This window comes from Dermacentor andersoni, chromosome 4 (assembly GCF_023375885.2).
Source record: "Dermacentor andersoni chromosome 4, qqDerAnde1_hic_scaffold, whole genome shotgun sequence".
NCBI classification, from domain to species: domain Eukaryota; kingdom Metazoa; phylum Arthropoda; class Arachnida; order Ixodida; family Ixodidae; genus Dermacentor; species Dermacentor andersoni.
The window spans coordinates 31,208,822-31,228,166 of record NC_092817.1 but is presented as its reverse complement, the minus strand read 5'-3'; the positions used below and the strand labels follow the sequence as shown (position 1 = coordinate 31,228,166).

The window sequence follows — 19,345 nt, the reverse complement described above, 5'->3', positions numbered from 1 at the left end:
CAGTATACTGGAGAAGCCCTTGTCAAAAGAGGCACGAACCCCGAAAGTCCCACAGGGAACGAGCAGTGATCCAGCCCCCTTTTATAGACTAGACTCATACGTGGTGCCTCAAATGCCAAAGGGCTTTCTTGTCTCCAGGGAGCTCGGCGTTCGATATCCGAAAACCCGATCAGTGGCAATGAAGGAAAGCGAGATGGTAACTGCCGCCTTCTGTTTTACTTTGTCGGTTTGGCCCCCCAAAGGCCCACAGTTTTGGGCGACGAAGCGACGATAACGCGCCTCGGTGAAAGCACGCCCCATAACCAGTGCAGCTTTCTGGCAGCTTCGGATCCTTACCTTGCCTTCCGACAGCGTAAATGTAAAAATCACACTTTTCATCAAAACGCTGGTCGGCGATTGCTGAAACCGATGCGCATTCACGCAGTTTTTGGATAAGAAGCAGATCTCCTTCACTACGGAAGTGCTACGGAGTGGCGGAAGTATGCTTTAAACTATGTTAGGAAAAGTCGCGCGTAGAAAAGAAGGAACAGAGAAAAAAAACGACGTAGACGGAAAGAGCGCAACTATTCCTAACATAGCCATGCACCAACGCGCCCAGCAAGAAGTTCTTCTAAACAAGCTCTAAACTTTCGGTATGATTTGCAATATGTGAGTCTAATAGAAGACGACGGCAGCTACTTCTGTGCATTGTTCTAGTTCTTTCTTAATCCTATATTGTCTCTTTCAGGCGCTGCTAGGGGAGTGAGGCGTTTCTACGTGATAACAAAGAGGATTGTTTATATTGCAGAGATATACGGATGCATCTACCGCCTGGGTTACCACGTTGTGAACAGACCATGCTGTACCGTCTGTGGCCAGGCGTTGCATCTACGGACTCATACGCCTTCCTTATTGGAATGGCCAACAGCCCCACGTGCGACACATTCAGCAGCGATGAGACGCTCGCACACATTATTTATGTCTGCCCGCGATATAGCGCCCATAGGCAAGTTACGTGCAGAGTGCTGGACCAGTTGGACAATCGTCCACTACCAAAGCTAAAAGTTTTAGGTCAGTGCTCCCAAAGAACATCCGCGCTGAAGGCCTTACTCGCGTTATTAAGGTTCCTGCGGTCAACGGGGCTTCACGATATACTTTAAGAATGCCGCCCATTACCGCCCTACAGCGTACGCGGTTTGTCTGTGCTCGTCTCTCCTTTTCTATCTCTATCTCCACCTCCCCCTTCTACTCTTTTTCTCTTTCTACCCCCTACTCCTCCCCCGTGCAGTGTAGCTAACCGGAACGACCTCTAGTTAATCTCCCTAAGTTTCTATGCATCCATTTCTCTCTATATATTGCAAAAGATAAAATTATGTTGTTGCAGGATAAAATTATGTCGTCTAGCGTAGTGTCAAAGTGCAAGTCGATTGTTCGTTACACCGAGAAAGTGCTTAGAAACCATTGTGGACATTCATCACAAACTAGGAGCAAAAATAAGTATGTCTATGGAGTTTTACTTGTCGCTGTGTGAACTTCGTGATCCATGCGAAATCGCGTTAACTGGAGTAAATGCACCCGCTCAGACGAACATGTTAGAAAAAATGCAAGAACGTCCTCGGCAGTGGAGAGCAAGACACCGCACTTAGTTTCTAAACTCACTGAAAGTAATCGGGAGCTTAAACAAAAAAGAAAGAAAGGAACGTGAAGGCAAACGATATCAATGTATATGTATACCACGCAAGCGTCCTCTATGAAAGAGAATTCAGGACAGTTAAAAAAAAAGGAGCTTTGCAGGAAATTCAAGCAAATGCCAAGCTGAGATTTTAACTTCCATTCTAGCCGCCTTCTTGGTGCAATATATGCTCAAGAATTTCGCAATTCATTGTGTCATTCACCTGCCGTCCACGTGACTCTGCGACCTGCCCAGGAGAAAACGTTTTGCCGAGTGATGCCATGAAGAAATTGACGTTAAAGGGACAATAAAGGTTAGTATTAAGTCAACGTGGACTGTTGAAGTACCATCCCAGAAACCTCGAAACGCTTGTTTCGTGCGAAGAAGAGACTTATTTTAAGAGAAAATGCGTTCTGAAGCGTCCGCGTACCTCTAGCGCAGTTCAAATCACCCGCCCTCCGATCGAGGAGTATTGACGTCATGGTCTCATAGTGACGTTGCGCCGTCGGTGAGTAAAACGGCTCCCGCAGACGGCGCTACGGCTTTTCTGCACAAAACGCAAACGCGCGGCCAGAAAGAGCCAAGACAGAGCCGACAGTAGCGCGAAAGCGGAACTATGGTGGCTAGCGGAAGGGAAAGCGCACGACGATAAGCTGGTTCTTTATTTTATGACGCCAACTTCGACGCTCGTTGCAATGGATAACCCTGACAACGACACATTAGCTCGCGATTCTGGGCTCGAGTTCAGCGATTTAGGCACTGATGAACGTGACCTGCTGTTGAGGGCTCGCGCTGCCGGCGTCGTTGCGTACTACTACGACGACGGCCTGCTTTGAAAGGCACTTCACGCGACTTCAGTAAGTCGGCGTTGAACTCGTAATCCTCTGGACGAAAGTGCAGCGAGCACACTACGTGATTTTTCGGCTCTTTGCCAGCGCGCTGTGGCAGAGGCACGGCACTTAACCACTTCGAACGGAGAGGTTCACTCGTTGGCACACAGTGATAAGTAACGTTGGATTCGCCGCTGCAACTGCCCTTAGCAATGTTCCGCGGACCGTTCGCGCATCCCACGACATCACATGGACGTGGAATTCTCGCTGCTTCTTCCAAATGCAAGTTTCGCGAGCCATCAGGACAACCGCAGCACGACGCGATAAAGAAACAACTGAAACTCCAAAGCGCGCGCGGCGCAAAGTCGAGCGCGCAGAGTCGAGCGAAAACGAAACTTTTCGATCACCCATACTACTCAAGGGTAACGTCAAAATGTTATTTCTTCTTAGAATCGAATAGAAGTAGACAAGTAGTATTTTCTTCCGTCTCATAATCTAATGAAATGATCTTTTTAATACGAGTAGTTGAGTGCTAGTGACATAAATTATGACGAGGAGTGCTTTCGTCATCGGGCTAGTACCGGAATGTCACTGGGGGGTCTCAAATCGTGTCATGCATTTACCTCAATTTCTCGGTTACTAAAGCTTTGTTCGCGATTATATTGACGCCTTAGACGTTCTAGAGCATTGCTTTATCACTTTAAATTGACTTTCTGGTAACCTTTAGTGTCCCTTTAAGCATGACCGTTAGCGCCTATACGTCTGTTGGCTTGAGTGAAATGGTGCGCTTCTGGATTTTTCGACGCTTCGTGGTTTCGCAAAAGTCAGGAAGCTTCATTGTAGGGACCAGTGCTTCTTGAACATTATTGCTTTCACGTATGTCATAGTACGGTCGCTTTCAAACTATAAGAGTTTATGGCACATCTACCTATATTCGGCGTTACGTAAGCGTAAAATGAAGCGCTGTCGTTCCTTATTGTTTATTTAACTAGCAAAATTACGTGATATTGCCACCGCGAATGACATAAATTCCTGGAGGAAGAACAGCGATGAAAATCTCCAAGCCGGTACTTTCCCGAGAACTCAATTGCGCTTCTTAGAAAGAGTGAAAGAGAGAAACCGAAGGAAGGGCAGAGAGCTCGATTCCACGCGAGTCCCGTTTGTTGCCTTATACATTCTCAAGCTGCCGGGTGTCCCTATACGGCTGCTTTTCGGGAATTAAAGGTGCCTGTGTTTGGGACTGGGTGACGAGCTCTCTTGGGAAAGTCACTTCACAACTTTAGCCAGAGTTCAAAAATATGCAGATGGCGCGTAGCTGGCCAGAACAAAGGTAATGTTTGCCGTCGCTTGGAGATACACTACTTGTTTTTCATTCCGTCTTATTATATAATTAGTCCTCAATAACTAATCAACTTCTCAAATATTATAATTAGATGAAAAGGGTCAATCAGAACATTGCAGAGCGACATGAAGAACTCCCTATACAGCTTTCTGTTGCTCGATACGTGCTACATAAAAGTGTTTTTCCGAGCGTGAAAGAAGTCCGCGAATACACACCAAGTCCCTCGAGCGGCCAGTCGCGTGACAATATTGCGTGATTTTCGGGCTTCTTTCACGCTTGGAAATACACCTTTATGTAGCACGTATTGAGCAACAGAAAGCTGTATCGGGAGTTCTACATGTCGCTCTACAATTTTCTCATTGACACTTTTCATCTAATTATAATATTTGAAAAGTTGATTAAGTAATGAGGACTAATTATATAATTCGGCGGAATGAATAAATAGTGCGAGTATCTCCAAGCGACGGCAAACAACATTACTTTTGTTCTGGCCAGCTACGTGTCATCTGCATACTTTTAAACTCTGGCTAAAGTTAGCTGGGAGACCCTGCACATGCAGATAGTTACCTTTCTAGCTTTAACCCTCCTGCTATTCTCTCTCTATCGCCTTTCACACATCCCTCCCCCTCCCACCTGCTCATACAAGCGACCGCTGTTGAATTGTCAGCAACCACCATGATCGGTCTCTGCAACGCTTATACGTTAACACTGTGCTTTCCCATCGACCTAGCCGCTTGTCGTGCTGTTTCCTGTCCTGGCTGAATGTTCGACCATTGTTCTATAGCTTATATAAATGCAAACTAAGTAGGCGCCAGTAACCTGCACAGTCCAGCTACTTCTTTCTCATGCTACTCTTTTTAGTCATAATACAATTTAAACCACTACGCTCAGTTCCCTCATGCCGGCCAGCTCGCCTGAGTTAATGCCTCGCAGCTAACCTAGCACCTGTACATAAAGCTTGTTAGCACAGGTTATATATCGACAATTTTAACCCGCGTCCTTTCACTCTACAAACGTTATTTATGCCGAGAAATGAGAACATATCGTCAGGGGAATTCTCGTGCTTTGTTCTATAGCACAGGCCACAAAAAGTACCTGCCCCTCCTCCTCTCCTCTTCACGCCAAAGAATGCAAATAGCACAAGATTTTCGGGCCCGACCGGGCACAGAAGACGGAAACGCAACGATGTGCAAAGTTACATCTGTTTCGATTCACACACGAGAGTTGCGTTACCGATTGCGACAGCCAGGCGGCGCGCGGAGCGCCGCGCTCTGCAAACATCTTCCATTCCGTTCGCAGCGACCACGCGCCCGCACAAAAGGGCCCCCTGTTTCGTACCGTGCGCGTAGACAAGAATACCACAAAACAAAGGCCACGGGACTGACAAAAGAAAAGAGCCCTTTCTTGCCCCAAGCCGGCGCGCGTTCAATTTAATTTCCCTTGAGCGGACGAGTGGCAGGCCCGCACCTACATCGTCGGCCCACTTACCTTATCGCGTTGCGAACGTCCCTTTAAGCCACCGCTTCTTTGCCCGCACGCACGCCCGCCGTGCGGTGCGGTGCCTGGAACGAACAAACCGACGCGCTGCCTGGCACAACTACGGCCTCCGCCGCGTTCTCACGGTAGCTCGCGCGCATTGCAGAGAAGCGAGCTAGGTTGCGCGTCGAGTCCATATACGAAAACAGAAGCGCCACCGACAAAAACCGTTGCAGAGAAAAGCGTGCCGACTCCGAAGACAATCGCTTGTGCCCTATGCTGGATTCTACCGCAGAAAGAACGACGGAGAGACGGGAGGGGGGAAAGAGGCGCAAAGCGCCCCCGACCGGTAACAACATTTATTCTCGGGGGCAGCGTATATGTGCCGTAGCCAGCTCGTGCGAAAGATTTCCGCAAACAAGATTCGGCGGCGCGAACAGCGCGCGCGAAATTCTTTCCGGGCTAGACATAAAAAAAAATATAGTTTGGGATTTGTCGAGCAGACTGCGTAAAAGGCTCGAGCACTGCAGCGATGGCCGCCAGGAAATGTGAGGAGTGTGATGGGGGAGCGCTTAAAAGGGCCGCCGGCAACGCGGCTAAATTTTTCGCAGCTTAGATAATTAATAGGAAATTGCTGCTCGCAGCGCCTCGGCGCGGCGTGCGTTGGAGCCACTGCCCATCAGCGTTGGCACAGAGCAGCGTGCCTTTGCTTCTGCGGCACGCCGCCGCTTTTGTTTGAAATGGACGAGTCTTCCGTTCTCCGAAAGCGCTCCGGCGCGCCACTGGCGTGCGCTGCGTAGAGAGCGGCGGCGCTTAGAGGCTTAGTCCGTATAATGAGGATTCCGGAGTAAAGCTCGCGTTACAGGCGGGTGCTGCTGCTGCGGAGAGCCGACGCTAAAACCTCGTCTCCTCGGTGGCCGTTTTGGGCGAGTTTGGGGCATTAGCCTTAGTGGGTTGCCCCCGGTTCGACGCATCAGAGAGGCAGAGACAGGCGCTCCCTGGCGGGTGCGTCCTGTCGGCTGTTCGCGGCATCAACCTGGCGGTGCATAGGCCACGTCGTTCATCCCGTTAGTACCCACGAAACTTGAAGGTGAATCCTAGTCAGAACGTCGACGCCGACCAGCTGCTACATATCGAAGCCTAAACGGCGCGAAGGATGGGTGTTCGTGCGGTTTAGTCCACTCCCAACAAATTGAGCAGAATGGGCAGGCTTTTAAATTCAGGAGAGTCCATAGCGCCACCGTGCATCGAGAAGCAGCGCACCAAGTATACGTCGTCTGCACCGCTGAGGTCGTCTACGAAATCGCTCTGTCACGCGGGCGGCCCCATGCATTGGACAGACCGGACGCTCCATTAACGGGCGGCTGTGGGAACACGCGTGTTCTCTGACGCGGCGACCTCGCAACGGATGCCTTCCAGAGCTGAGCGATACCCCCGTCCTAAGAAAGTAAGCGAAGCAGATAACAGATGAAAGTTACTGAGCATTCATGATGATGAAGAATGGCGCAGCATGTTTAAAGCACACCATCAATAAATCTGTTTGATAATGATCTTTTAGATGATCAATTTTTAGGCTAAAGTTTATCATCTAAAAACTATTTGTAAAAGAGATTACTAAAACGTGGTGAACAGAGTTAAATACGTTTAAACACGGAACAAGTAGCTACCTCCGGTAAAGGAATTGTCAGCGCTTCATTCGTTCTTAGAGTGTATACTGCAGGACAGCCATCATGGACAATAATGATGATTGTCCATGTGCGTAGTTTGGCGGTGAGAATCGATATGAATTCCCTTGCAATGACGTACCCGAGATTCTCTGTCCCCTGTGGCTTATTAACGTTATTTCGAGATCGTTATTTCAAGATCAGCACTTTGTTCTTTGTGTTCCTATACTTCTTCCGTCAATCGGGCTCTTTAGACTTAGGTAAACCTTAAATTGAATCTGTCGCCAACAAACACACTCGGTTACGACAGCTAGCTCCTACAGAGTGCGTACACTTCTTTTCGGTGCAAAAAGAAAAAAAAATGTGCCGCAGACAACTCCTCTGTACGGCTTCTCCCGTATTGAACTCCAGTTTCGGTATTTGCCATATATATATTCCTCGATGGAGAGCGCTCGCTCTCCTTAAGCACAACGAGAGTGAATGTCACTTTATCGGGGTGCAGGAAACCTTCTAACAATTGGGCTAAATACGTTTAAATACGGAACAGGTAATTAACTCCTCAAGATGAATTGTCAGCGCTTTATTCGTTCTTAGAGTTTATATAGAGTAACCGCGGCTGAAAGTACATAGTCGAAAGTGCTCCGCAGCTAATGCCACTTTATTGCACCTGTCGAAACAGTCGAATCAAGCACATATTCAAAGCGTACATTGGAAAATAATGTTCAGTTTAGATACCTTTATCTTTGTTTCCCTCATCCCATCTATACTTGCCCACTGCTATCAAATGTCATCAAAGACCCTGACATCCCTAGCAGCAATTACTATCTGGCCGCTTACAATGCTGTCCCCGCGATCTTGTTCCATGCAGGCACGCTCAGGCAGTTCCAACTTTGCACGGAGTACGCGTGGCTTTCATAGCGTTAAAAAACATCCCGCATTCTTTCGGCGACCAAATATGTTGTCATTGCTTAGTCACCTTGCTCTCTCAGCGTACTACCGAAAGCGTTGAACGACTCTGCCACAACACCTCAGCAGGCAAGACTCGCTTCCGAAACATCAGGCGCTTTCATTTCGAAGGAGGCAATGCGGCAATAGCGCAATTGCATGCGTACATATGGTAGGTTGGCAAGTCGGTACAGGTGCGTAAACAGGCATGTTCAAATGGGGTACAGAATGAAGGAGCTGAAATCAACAAGCTTGTGCCTACTCCCTTTCATTTTCTAGGTAATTCACATGCATCCTTTAGGCGGCAATACGCTCATTCCACTCTGATCGTAAAGCAGGAATGGTCAGCAGACTTTATAGGGCTCTGTGATACGCAAGCCTGACTACGCTTTGTACAGACATGTCGTCGCGAGAGCGAGTGCGGATGAAGTTCTGCTTCAACGTCTTTATGCAGCTGCTGCTTTTCTTACTTTCCTTTTTCTTTCCTTTTCTTTTTTACTAAGGAGAAGGAAAGCCGGGATCCCGAACATCAGAGCAAACGTCGATCCCCATAGGAAATCTCAGATGCCGCGTGGAATACTACGTAGCCGTGCGAGCCTCCTGAACCGACCAAGGCTATGCATTACTTTCATGCGACAATAATTGTATCGCATACAACGTGGGGATTTGCCAGACTGTGATTTGTGCAGAGTGCCTGAGAGCTGGAAGCAGATATTGTTGCTCACCCGTCGTTGTTGCGTAGTGGCCATTGCGCTGCGCTACTAAGCCCGAGGACGCAGGATCGAATCCCGGTCGAAGCGGCCGCATTTCCATGGGGGTGAAACACACAAACATCCGTGCACTGGGTGCACGTTGAAGAACCTCCGGTGGTCAAAATTAATGCGGGGTCTCTCACTACGGCATGGCTCATTATCAAAGCGTGGTTTTAGTCCATAAAGCCCCTGAATATAAATTTAGCATATTGTTGCGTGTTCCAAATATGACCTTAAACGACAGGCATTGGTCTGTTCATTAGCACCAATTGGGGAGAAACAGGCTTTTGAGGGAAGCGTTACTGGGCTCTAGGCCGGACATCATATCAACCAATCAAGCCATCAAGGGCCCTCATAGATCCCTTAGCAACACAGTTTCATTACTAGGCTGTGAATAGGCCCTCGAGACATACGTTCACATCCTAGGACATATCTTAATTGTCATTCATTATAGCACTTCCCTTTTCTCGTCTTTTCCTTGTGACTGAATATAGCAGCAGTTTAGAGGACTTTAACCTGAGGACGACATCCCTGCTTTTCCTCGTCTCTCCGAAAATGAGTTATTAGCAATATTCGCAATGACAATATATTGTTATTGCAAGGCCTCTGGAGTCATGAACAAGCCGTAGTGACTTCATCGCATGAGAAGTGTTATATATATATATATATATATATATATATATATATATATTGAATTCCCTGAAAGGCATGTTTCGCTCTGCATTTTTTTTTTTTCGTGAAAAAAGGGCGCTATCTGGTAATCTGTCATAGACGTTGAGCTCAAGTCTCACCAGGTAACGACAACTAGGCCTTAGGACAGAAGAGTACAGGTTAGCTGTGTGTGCGCACGGAAGAATGCACGAAAATGAAGTGTGCATGTGAGCCAGAACCATTTCATGTTATTTGCTGGCCCGTCTGCCGGCAACAAGCGGGTCAATAACGTGTGAGGGGGCAGGTAACCCTTTCCACTGGCCACAGCATATAGCGCACGAATACGGGATGACCTTAATTTTACGGTAACGTTCTGAATGTAAAACACGGCCTTCTTTCTTTCCAGAATGGAGTTCATTGCGTGGTAAGCATCCTCTTGCAGCTAAAAACAAGAAAAATAGGGTTCTGTCGATGCGAGCCTAAAAGACATGCATCGAGGAAATGCAGACACACGCGCAGCTCCCGGCAGACTAAATCTCTCAGTCCCGTCGTGGGATTAGCCGGGTGCGCGTTTTATCGCGTTTTGCTGGACCCAACAAAAGTTTACTCACTCACTCACTCACTCACTCACTCACTAAGCGCACGTTCGTGGGCTGCGCGTCACCGTCCGTGGGCATAACGACGCGAACGCGCTCGTGCCACTCCTCGCGTGCTCGTCGCCGCCTTCTTCCACAGCTGGCTCCGATATCGCTCATCACGCCAGGGCCGCTATTTTGTAGCGATGCCTTATGCCTTATTCTATGCTATTCTTATCATCCACCACGCACGGCCGCCTGATCCCGTTGATAATGTGGGCAGACCGTCGCTCTGACCACTGGCCAAGCGCGAAAAACCTGAAAAAGCATAGAATCGGAAAAGGTTGCTACAAAATACCGGCCCAGCACTCCCATACTGCCCCTCCCTCTACAATGGCGCTGATGGCACTGGCCCGGTGTCAGTCGATGAGGTTAAATATCAAATTCTTTGCCTCAATGTACCGCGAAATGAAAAGACGCATACAGCTGCGCTCAAATTTCGCACTAGGGAGTTTCGTAATCGCGGGATGTTTCTTCGCAAACAGAGGCTCTGAGAGAACTAAAAATAACGATCATACCAGAAACAGAATGATGAAGTGAAGCACTCACGAATCCTAAACATGAAGCGCTTTTTTTTAATCAATCAACCACTTCGTTCTTTTCAATTTTGCCACTCGTGCAGCTAAACATATGAGAGTGAACCAGTCGTTTTTGTTCTCTCGATATTGCCTAAATATAATGGACGACAATGGCTATACGACGCTGTGAACTTCAGCTTTCTCGAATAAATTGCGTCTGCTGGGCCTTATCTCCGTCTCAACAACGCCCCGCACTGTTGCGAAGGCTACCTGTTGTATGTTAGGAGTGAGAACCGGAACAGCTAACTCACTATTCATCGCTAACATTCCGATGGGCGTCGCCACCTGAATGAAAAGATCACGCCAGTGTTAGCAGTGGTACGCTAAGCCCCAGAAACTGCAGAAAGAGATAAAGGAAGGTCACCGGGGATTTTTAGCCAGGTGTCGCATGGCAGTATTGTATACTGAGCACGTGCTGGTGGGCGAGTTGGTCCGTTGCTTTATTTGGCGCTTTCGCTCTAATCAAGCATTGTATATTTAAAGACACAGTTGGAACAGTGGCGAATGCGACCACCTATCTCAACCGAGATGCGTCCTCGAGATTTATCCCGGTGTAATTGAAGGGAACAAAAATACACGCTTCATATTTAAAACGGCTTGCGAACTCGGGCGACCTAAAGCAACCTCGTTTGGCAAAGATCCTCTTCTTTTTCGCCACGATAGTTTCCATAGGTGACATAGAAGGCACGTCACCCTGTAATATTTTGTACTTTAATCTAATACGTCCTCTTTAGGAGAGCTTTGCTAGACCGCTTTTTCTTCCCTTTGTGATGCTTGTAGATGTGTTCGCATGATTAATAATCTCAATGTTTATATGATATCCGTTTTCCTTTGCTAAAGGAAGCGCACTCGTCGAGGTTGCTGAATGCTTTGTACTGTGGCCAAATGTTCCATGGGAGATTAATGTTTGATAACTATTGCGAGGACCGCAGCCAGTTGCCGTTCTTGATTGGCTGACACTGCTCGCCGCATTGGCTTCTCTGCAGGAAGCTAGCCACATGGAGCATCGAAGAGCTCCCTAAGTCGGTCGATACGCATTCTCCAAATGCACCTTGATGCGCGACCCCCAGCAGGCGAGTACCTACGTCGTGGAGATCACAGAGGACGCTTCGGAAAGAGACAGGCCCCATTTAGAGCTTTCTTCTTTCCAAGTTGGAGATAGTAAAAGAAAAATTTCTGCGTGACCAGCCTGCTTCAAGCAGGCTATTTCGCCTTCATCATGCAGCAGGTACCTTGAACTCAAGTAACAAGTCATGATGAGAACCTAACTTTTTACCGGGAGCACTGCATCTCCCATGGTCCTGGTAAGGAAAAGGTCAACGGCTCGACCACGAAAAAAGAAAGCCAGCTTTAAGAGTAGTAAAACAAATTTCTTCCGCATCCTATTTTTTTGTTTCCTAGCTTCCATATAGACTCTTTAAAAGCTACCTTGCTGTGGCAGCGAACACTCCCTAATCTTTGCCCGAGGGGATATCTGCAAGAAAATGTTGGTCCGAGAAACGAGATCAGCGACCAATCGCCGGAGGCCACTGCTTCCCGCTGCCCGGTGAAAGTTGGTAAAGCTCCGCTGCTTTCCTGCTTTTCCTCACTCGCCTCGCGAAGCTCTCGTCTTTCCTCAAACTTTCTCGTTCACACTCGAGAGCCCGGCTTCTCAAAGTTGGGAAACTGAATTATACTTTTTTTCTTGTAGCCTAACTTTCGTGTGCGCACGTAGGTGTGTAAGTACATGTGTGTGTACGTGTGTTTCGTGTTTGTACGTGTGTGTGTGTGTGTGTGTGTGTGTGCAATGTCAGCGTGTGTTGGGACTTGTGTGCCTGTGGCTGCGCGCATTCTGTACGTGCGTTTGTAGTATACTACCGTCGCGGAGATAGCTCGTGTTTCTTTTGGTTTCTGCGTGTTTATTTGCTATACTCGAAGCATGACTCCTTTGGGTGTTCTCGTTAAGAAACTTCCCATAGTAATTATCTCGTCTGTTTAGTGCTTTTCATTTCACTTTACAAGCATAAAGACCCAATTACATGTTTTCGTGTTTGTGTCTGTGTGAGGGGGGTGGTCACATATACATAGAACAAATACAAGTGTTTAAGTCATGACGCGAAGCACCACATTCTCCAGAAATGTATAGAGAGAAATGTAATAGCAGCAACACCGAATGGAAGGAGCTTCCATTCGTTGTCAGAGTTCAGATGCAAACGAAGCAAGCGAGAAAAAAAAATGTGGGGTTTTACGTGCCAAAACCACGATCTGATTATGAGGCACGCCGTATGGGAGATTCCAGATTAATTTTGACCACTTGGGGTTCCTTAATGTGCACCAAAATCTAAGTACACGGGTGTTTTTGTATACTCACCCCCCCCCCCCCCCCCCTCCACCATTGAAATGCGGCCGCCGTGGCCGGGGTCTGATCCCGCGGCCTCGTGCTTCGCCGCGCTACACCAAATCCACTAAGAAACCACGGCGGGTGTGCAGCAAGCCAAGCTTGAGATATGACTGTCGGAGGTAGAGGGTGAGTAGGTGACATAGGGGACGCTTGAAGGGTGCGTTATGTGATGTAGGCGATAAAGCCCGTTGCAAAGGAGAAGAAAAAAAGCTTACGAAGAAAGGCTAGAATGACGTAGATTTGGGAGAACTGCCGCACTAACGAATGCACAACATAAACAGTCCCGTTTTAATAACCTAGTTCCGCCCTCGCCATCGGTAACAACATCCGCTCGAACGCAGCTACTCCTCCATTTGTGTTAAAGGACTTGCCCTCAATCAGCGCTCATATTTAATATCCTAAGAGCTTAGGTTACAGCGAACCGAGAGCTCAGCACAATCAAGAAATATCAAGCATCGCTTCCCGGCGATTTGAGCTTGCCCTCATCAATCAAGGTAGAAATAAAGATAATAAAGAAGTGCTTCGAAACAGAGATGCCTTTTGAAACTATGAACTTCATTTCTGCCGAATGATGGATAACTGCATTGGAAAGTTAGGCAGTGGGATTAGGACAAAACTTGCTCCGCCTCAATCACGGCAGATCTAATCGATCACGCGTCAAATTTGCTCACAGTAAGCACGGCTACCCAAAACAGATGCCTGGCTTTTGACCCGATTAAAACCTCTTGGAGACATGCACAATAAAATGGGCGCAGTAATGTAGTGACATTACGAGAAAAAAAATTAACGACGACTACACGCGTACGTGACTAACATCGCCTCTGTGTGGCATGTGGTGGGAAAGGCGCAGCTATTGCCTACACCCCCACGATCACCGGAAAGCTCCCGTTTCCCACTGATGTGAGTTGTGTTCTCGTAAAGCGCGTTGGTTAATCTGTCACGATGAAGAAGCATACTGACTGAGAAGTCAATCTGAGTGAGCAGTGCTCAGTCAAGCTGCTTTGTTTTTAGTGCAACAGCCTCCTCCTTTTTTGGTGTATCACTCTCGTAATTGTTGTTCTGCTATGTTTCCTTAGAGAAAACCAATAGATGTCAAATTTCCATTTGCTAATCCAAAATTTCTTCTGCTAATTTTAAAAGCGCCTCTTTTTTATTTTTTGAAATTACACAGTGAGGGCTCTTCACTTTGTTGTATAGCTTAACGGCTTTGTATTTACCCCCTACTATGCCACCTGTTTCTTTCTTTTTTTCTTTTTTTTGCCTGCTTTGGTTCGAACACTCTTCTTTTTTTTTTTTTTTTTTTTAGCCTGAGACAGATGGCGTTGTTGTGTCTTTTGAAGTGCATTTATGGAATGGGCAGGAATTACCTGCATGAATAATTGTAAAGCCCATGGCAGATAATTAAAAAAATTAGCTAATGAGTTTTCTAGTTATTCACGTCAGGGCACATGTTGCGATTGACTGCGAAGTCGATAAACAGTAAAGTCACGTTCGTTTATCAGAAATCAGAAGACTAGCGCCAATTTCTAGATGTGTGTTACTTCAAAAATGTGGTACAACACATCGGCATCCCAGCCAATAATTTCTGAAAAGCCGGAATCAAGCAGCTAGGGATGATCCTAATTGTAACACCAATACATTATTTAGCGGATTGGGGAAATTGGTGCTAGTCTTAGGGCTTCTACTAAAAAGACATGACTTCACTAATGCTCGGTTTCAACATATGCCCTAAGGTGAATGCCTCAAAAAAAATTACGCATATATTTTGCCCGAAAATTATCTGGCTATTCGTTGTACGAATATACTCCCAGAAGTGATCACGCCGAGTCGATCTGGAAATTTTCGCACTGTTTTCTTTTCTTTCCTTTTTCGCTGTACAAGATAGCACCACACGGATGTCCAGTTATCAGCTAACTGTATGTCGAGAGTAAGCTCACGAATAAGATTCAGAGCCCAAACTCAATCAAGTCAAGCGCAAGAAAGCCGATAAGCAGCAGCTGGGTGTCTCCGATAGCGCAGGCTATTGTTGTCACGGTTTCAAACTTTGGGTGAAAGTGCGAAATGTTTTTTTCTCTGTTATGACCTTGCAGCCGAAAGAAAATATAAGTAAGGTTCGAAGAAATATCGCGGATGAAATCACGTCCACGTCGTTTTATCGCCGAGCGACGCGACATTTGCCACCACGCTGCCCAGCAGGGACAGGTGCGAGAGGACAAAAAGAAAGGGCTCGGTTGGATTATGAGAACTCTGTGTGTATCTTCGCACGCGTGGCTCGAATACGAAAGTAGGAGGGCGCCTCTCGGTGTACGCGTGTCTTCACCGACGTAGCAAATATGAATTCCTCTGAAACGCTATGCTGGAACACGAGACGTGCGTGGCATGAAATAAATCCGTCCCTCAAGGCGCTTATTTTTTTTTTATTCCTTATTTGTTGAAGCGCTTCGCGAATTTATTGCTTCGCTTTGCAAATCCATGGTGTGCGCACTTCGAATGAAGCCTGTACTGTAAATGCGGCTGGCAAGAGGGGACGGAGGAGGTGCTTTGGGTAGAATTCGTTTTATTTGCGTGTCCTACGACCTCCCTGCGCGATGGGTTACCGTGCAAAAAGATCAGATGGCGTGACAGGCTCCTTGAAAGGCTGCGATGTAAGGAAGCCAGGAAGTTTAGTGGGAGCGGCCTGTTGCTTGCATTAGTATTGTTTCTTTTTTTTTTCTAGCATTGAGACACAGCGAAGCGACCAAGATTAACTAGTCTTAGACGACAGGCTAGCGCAGAGAAGACCACCTTATCATTCCCTATTCATTGTGCCTTACCAGTTGTTTATATTTCTTTCCTTCTTACACTCGTGTTTCTTCTTATTTTTTTAATACTGCTGTTCTAGGTTTATCATTTTCATATACTCCACTTCAGTATTGCTAAAAAGAAAAGAATGAAATGGCACTGCAGCGTGGGGTGGCACATGTATCATAGTCCTCCCACATATTGCAATCTATTCTGCTCTTCTGGCATTCGTTAGAGGTACGCTTGCACTCTGCGCAGTATAAATGCAATACAATTCAGAGCCCGCAGTGCAACCGGCAGAGTTAATCTACTAGAGTTTGTCTAACTCTCTTACGTCTCCGTTAAAAAACATGTTGTGACTACTGCTCCGCATGTTGCTTCTTCTCTCTGTGTGGTGTGTATGCCACACTGCTTTTCACTCTCTGTGCTCGCCAGGCCTCACTGACTGGAAAGAACCAACAGTAACGCTTGGCTTGCAGTTTATACCGCCGAGCTCTACACCAAAGTTACGTGCGAAGGTTCACCAACTAGTTAAGTAACTAGTTTTCCCCCTTTTCATCCTATATGCGTCTTTTTTATTTATTTACCTGAAATATCCACAAGGGCATTACATGGGAAAAGGGAGAGTGGGGAGTTGTTCTGCGGTCCAATGTTTTATTTCTGACTTGTTTTCTTTTAAATGGCGTTGCCTTCACAGTGCTTTCCTTTTTCTTTCGTCTCTCTCTCTCCGTCACTCTTTCTTTCTTTTTTTTTCTTTTGCTGGTATAGCTTGCAATATTGTTGGCTTGGTTCTATTCCATTGCAAACGTCAACCGTCCCGACAGGCCATAGCGCAGACAACTTCTGGCTACTGATAGAGCTCCAGCAATAGTAACAGGAATGCAGTATTCGAACAGAGACACAGACTTGAAAAAAAAATGTAAAAATGTCGATATATATATATATATATATATATATATATATATATATATATATATATATATATATATTGTGACCCACTCTCTTTGAAATCAAATTTAATTTCTCGCTCTCTTTATAATGGCGCTTTCTGCGGCTTGTATTAAGTTTTTATTTATTTTGTTTCTCGCTGGAAGCCTATAACACAGAAAAATGTCAACTTTAGAAGACTTATATTTTGTTTTCAATATCAGTCATTATATATTGACTTCACATCGGATGTACAAAAATGGAACGCTTTTCTTTGTTTGGAGTGAAACAGCGCACAGCCTAGTTTTTCAGCTGATCACGATACATTTTGTTTAAGGCGCACAGAAACGCGTGCTTGAAGAAAAAACAACGCAGTATTGCTGTGTAAGTACCAATGAAGCCTTTGTGGAGTAGGAAACACCACCACACTGCTAGAGTACTTTATGACTCTTGTCACGTGTCATTAAAAAAAAAAAGGTCTGGGCACATCTCCCTCACTGCTGTTAAGTTTTCTGTTTTGTCCTTTCGTTGTCAATGAATAACATATGTTCCATATACAAAACCTGCCCAAATTTACATACGTTACATGTGCTCGGGCGCTAAATTACGCATGCGAGCTTGTTACTTTTCTTTATTAAAGAAAGCAATTTTTTATTGCAACAAATGTATACCGTAGGAATGTGAGGAGAATTCATTATTGGCTAGCGCTCTTCCACGTCATCCACCTCCTCCCCCTACGCCTCTCCCCCTGCTCCCCACCCCCAATAGTTTCCTGGGAAATACCAACCAACCAACATCCTCCTTTTGTCTGTTTTTACAGAAAGATTTTGTCAGGTTCTGTTCACTCGTACCATCGATTGTTGTGGTGTGACGATTTATATCTGAAAAGGTTAGCACTAACCAAGAAAACTAAGTTCTGGTAGTAGAATGGAACAAGCATTAATTTGAAAACGCTTCCTATATAAAACAATATAGGGTTGGTACTTTATAAATTACTGTCGACGTCGGCGAAGCAGTGAAGATCAGAATAAGAGAGCATAATCGATCGAGAACGTTAAACGAGGAAACATGAAGTGCATAAAGAACAACGGCTTCTCTTCCAAGTATTGCTGACAGAAAACAAGACCTATGGACCAGGTGGTCGTTGCCAGCATTACACATTTATTTTAAGAGCGGCGGCTATGAATTAGGTTCCGACATCCTCTAGCGTTACGATAGGCGACCGGCAATGTGTTGCGAAGAGAGCTGCGCAGAAGTAGCCGCGTGATTCCTTTTCAGTCCACATTCTTATCATATGAGAATCCAGATAAAGCTTAGTCTTGTGGAAATGCCGTCTTCAAGATCCAGGCGCCTTTTTACGCAGCAAACTTTTCATGGAATGCAAAATCAGAATGACTGACGCTGCGCTTCGCTCATATTACTTGCATCACTTTCTGTAGATGGTAAGAAACTAAATCAGTGAAGCTTGTGGAGAGGTCATTTACGGAGACCTAACTAAATTGTTGATAGATATGGCACGCTGCTTAAAAACTTGCAATTTCGCTTCAGTGCTGCAAAAATCAATACACTTGAAGCATCTTTGCCCACCAATTTATAGAAAAGTGCTAGAACTACTGTCTCGGAAATATAATTGGGGCTTACTTTTCTCATAAATTGCGAACGTGGCCACTGGTATGTTGTTCATTAGAGCTGAGCGCCTTGACCTGTTGCAGTGTGCAAGCGAAAATTAAAAAGGCGAACAAAAATAAGCGCATTTCAATATGTCACTTTGCCCACATCTCTTACTACGTTTAAACAAAGCGCTTGCCATAAGTTCAAAAGCTACTGCGCTAGTGACTAGACGTAACCCCCCTCCCCTTTCTCTTAAACAGGTCCCTACAGAGTTTCACTTCTTCCAAATCCAGACATAATATGGAAGGCAGTGCACATGGCTGTTTTAGGCTATACTAGTACCGTGCGGTCTATTATAGTGTTGCAAGATGGCCCTGAGACAGATCTTGTACGCAGAGTTTGTTCCAAACTGTTGACTAATACTGGTGATAAAAGTTGATTCGAAGCAACATTCGAACGTTATCAGCCTAAACTGAATCGCGAAAAGCTGAAAATTTATAGCGCGTTCTTGCGGTGTCACGACCCACAGTGGGCATAGCACAGACGTACTTCATGCAGACTTTGTGTTGTCCAGTAGGACCAAAGCAAAATATGCAGCAGTCGGGCATTGTTCTTTGAAGGTACAGCGCGCCTAATAAGAAACGTCGGGCCTTAATGTGAGGCAAGTCTGATCAATATGCACCTTCGCTCCCGTACAAGAAGCTGCCTCTACAATCTCAAGCATTAGCTTTCCTTAACGACACCATCACTCTATCCTGCGAGGAAAGATTGTGCGACCTTATATCTAATGTTTTCGGGCAGTTCCCTAGTGTGGCGCACACGTGCGACAATTGTCAACCGGCCAGTATTTATCTCATATCATGTTATCGAGTGCCTGCTCATCCCTAACTACATTTCTTAGATCGAGCCGGACCACACGTACCAGACACGTGCTGCTCCTGGTGCTGGGCGTGCCTCACCGAGAGAAGACCTCGAAAGTCGTCATTATTTTTTGACCACAAAAGATCGCCAGCTCAAGAAAAACAGATTCGCTCTTGAATAAGGTTTCCGTTCCTCTTGTTTTCTGTCAGGCTTGTAGAATTTTTTTTCGCTATTAGGGTGTTTTAGCATAGCGCTAACGGT

The 19,345-nt window shown here is 46.1% G+C and overlaps 1 protein-coding gene across 1 annotated transcript in view; it reads right to left on the bottom strand.

Moving 5' to 3' along the window:
* The window catches only part of LOC126536629 (cell adhesion molecule Dscam1-like), a 239,096-nt gene that overhangs the window by 96,233 nt on the left and 123,518 nt on the right, over positions 1 to 19,345 (bottom strand). The gene's annotated exons all lie outside the window — the stretch shown is intronic.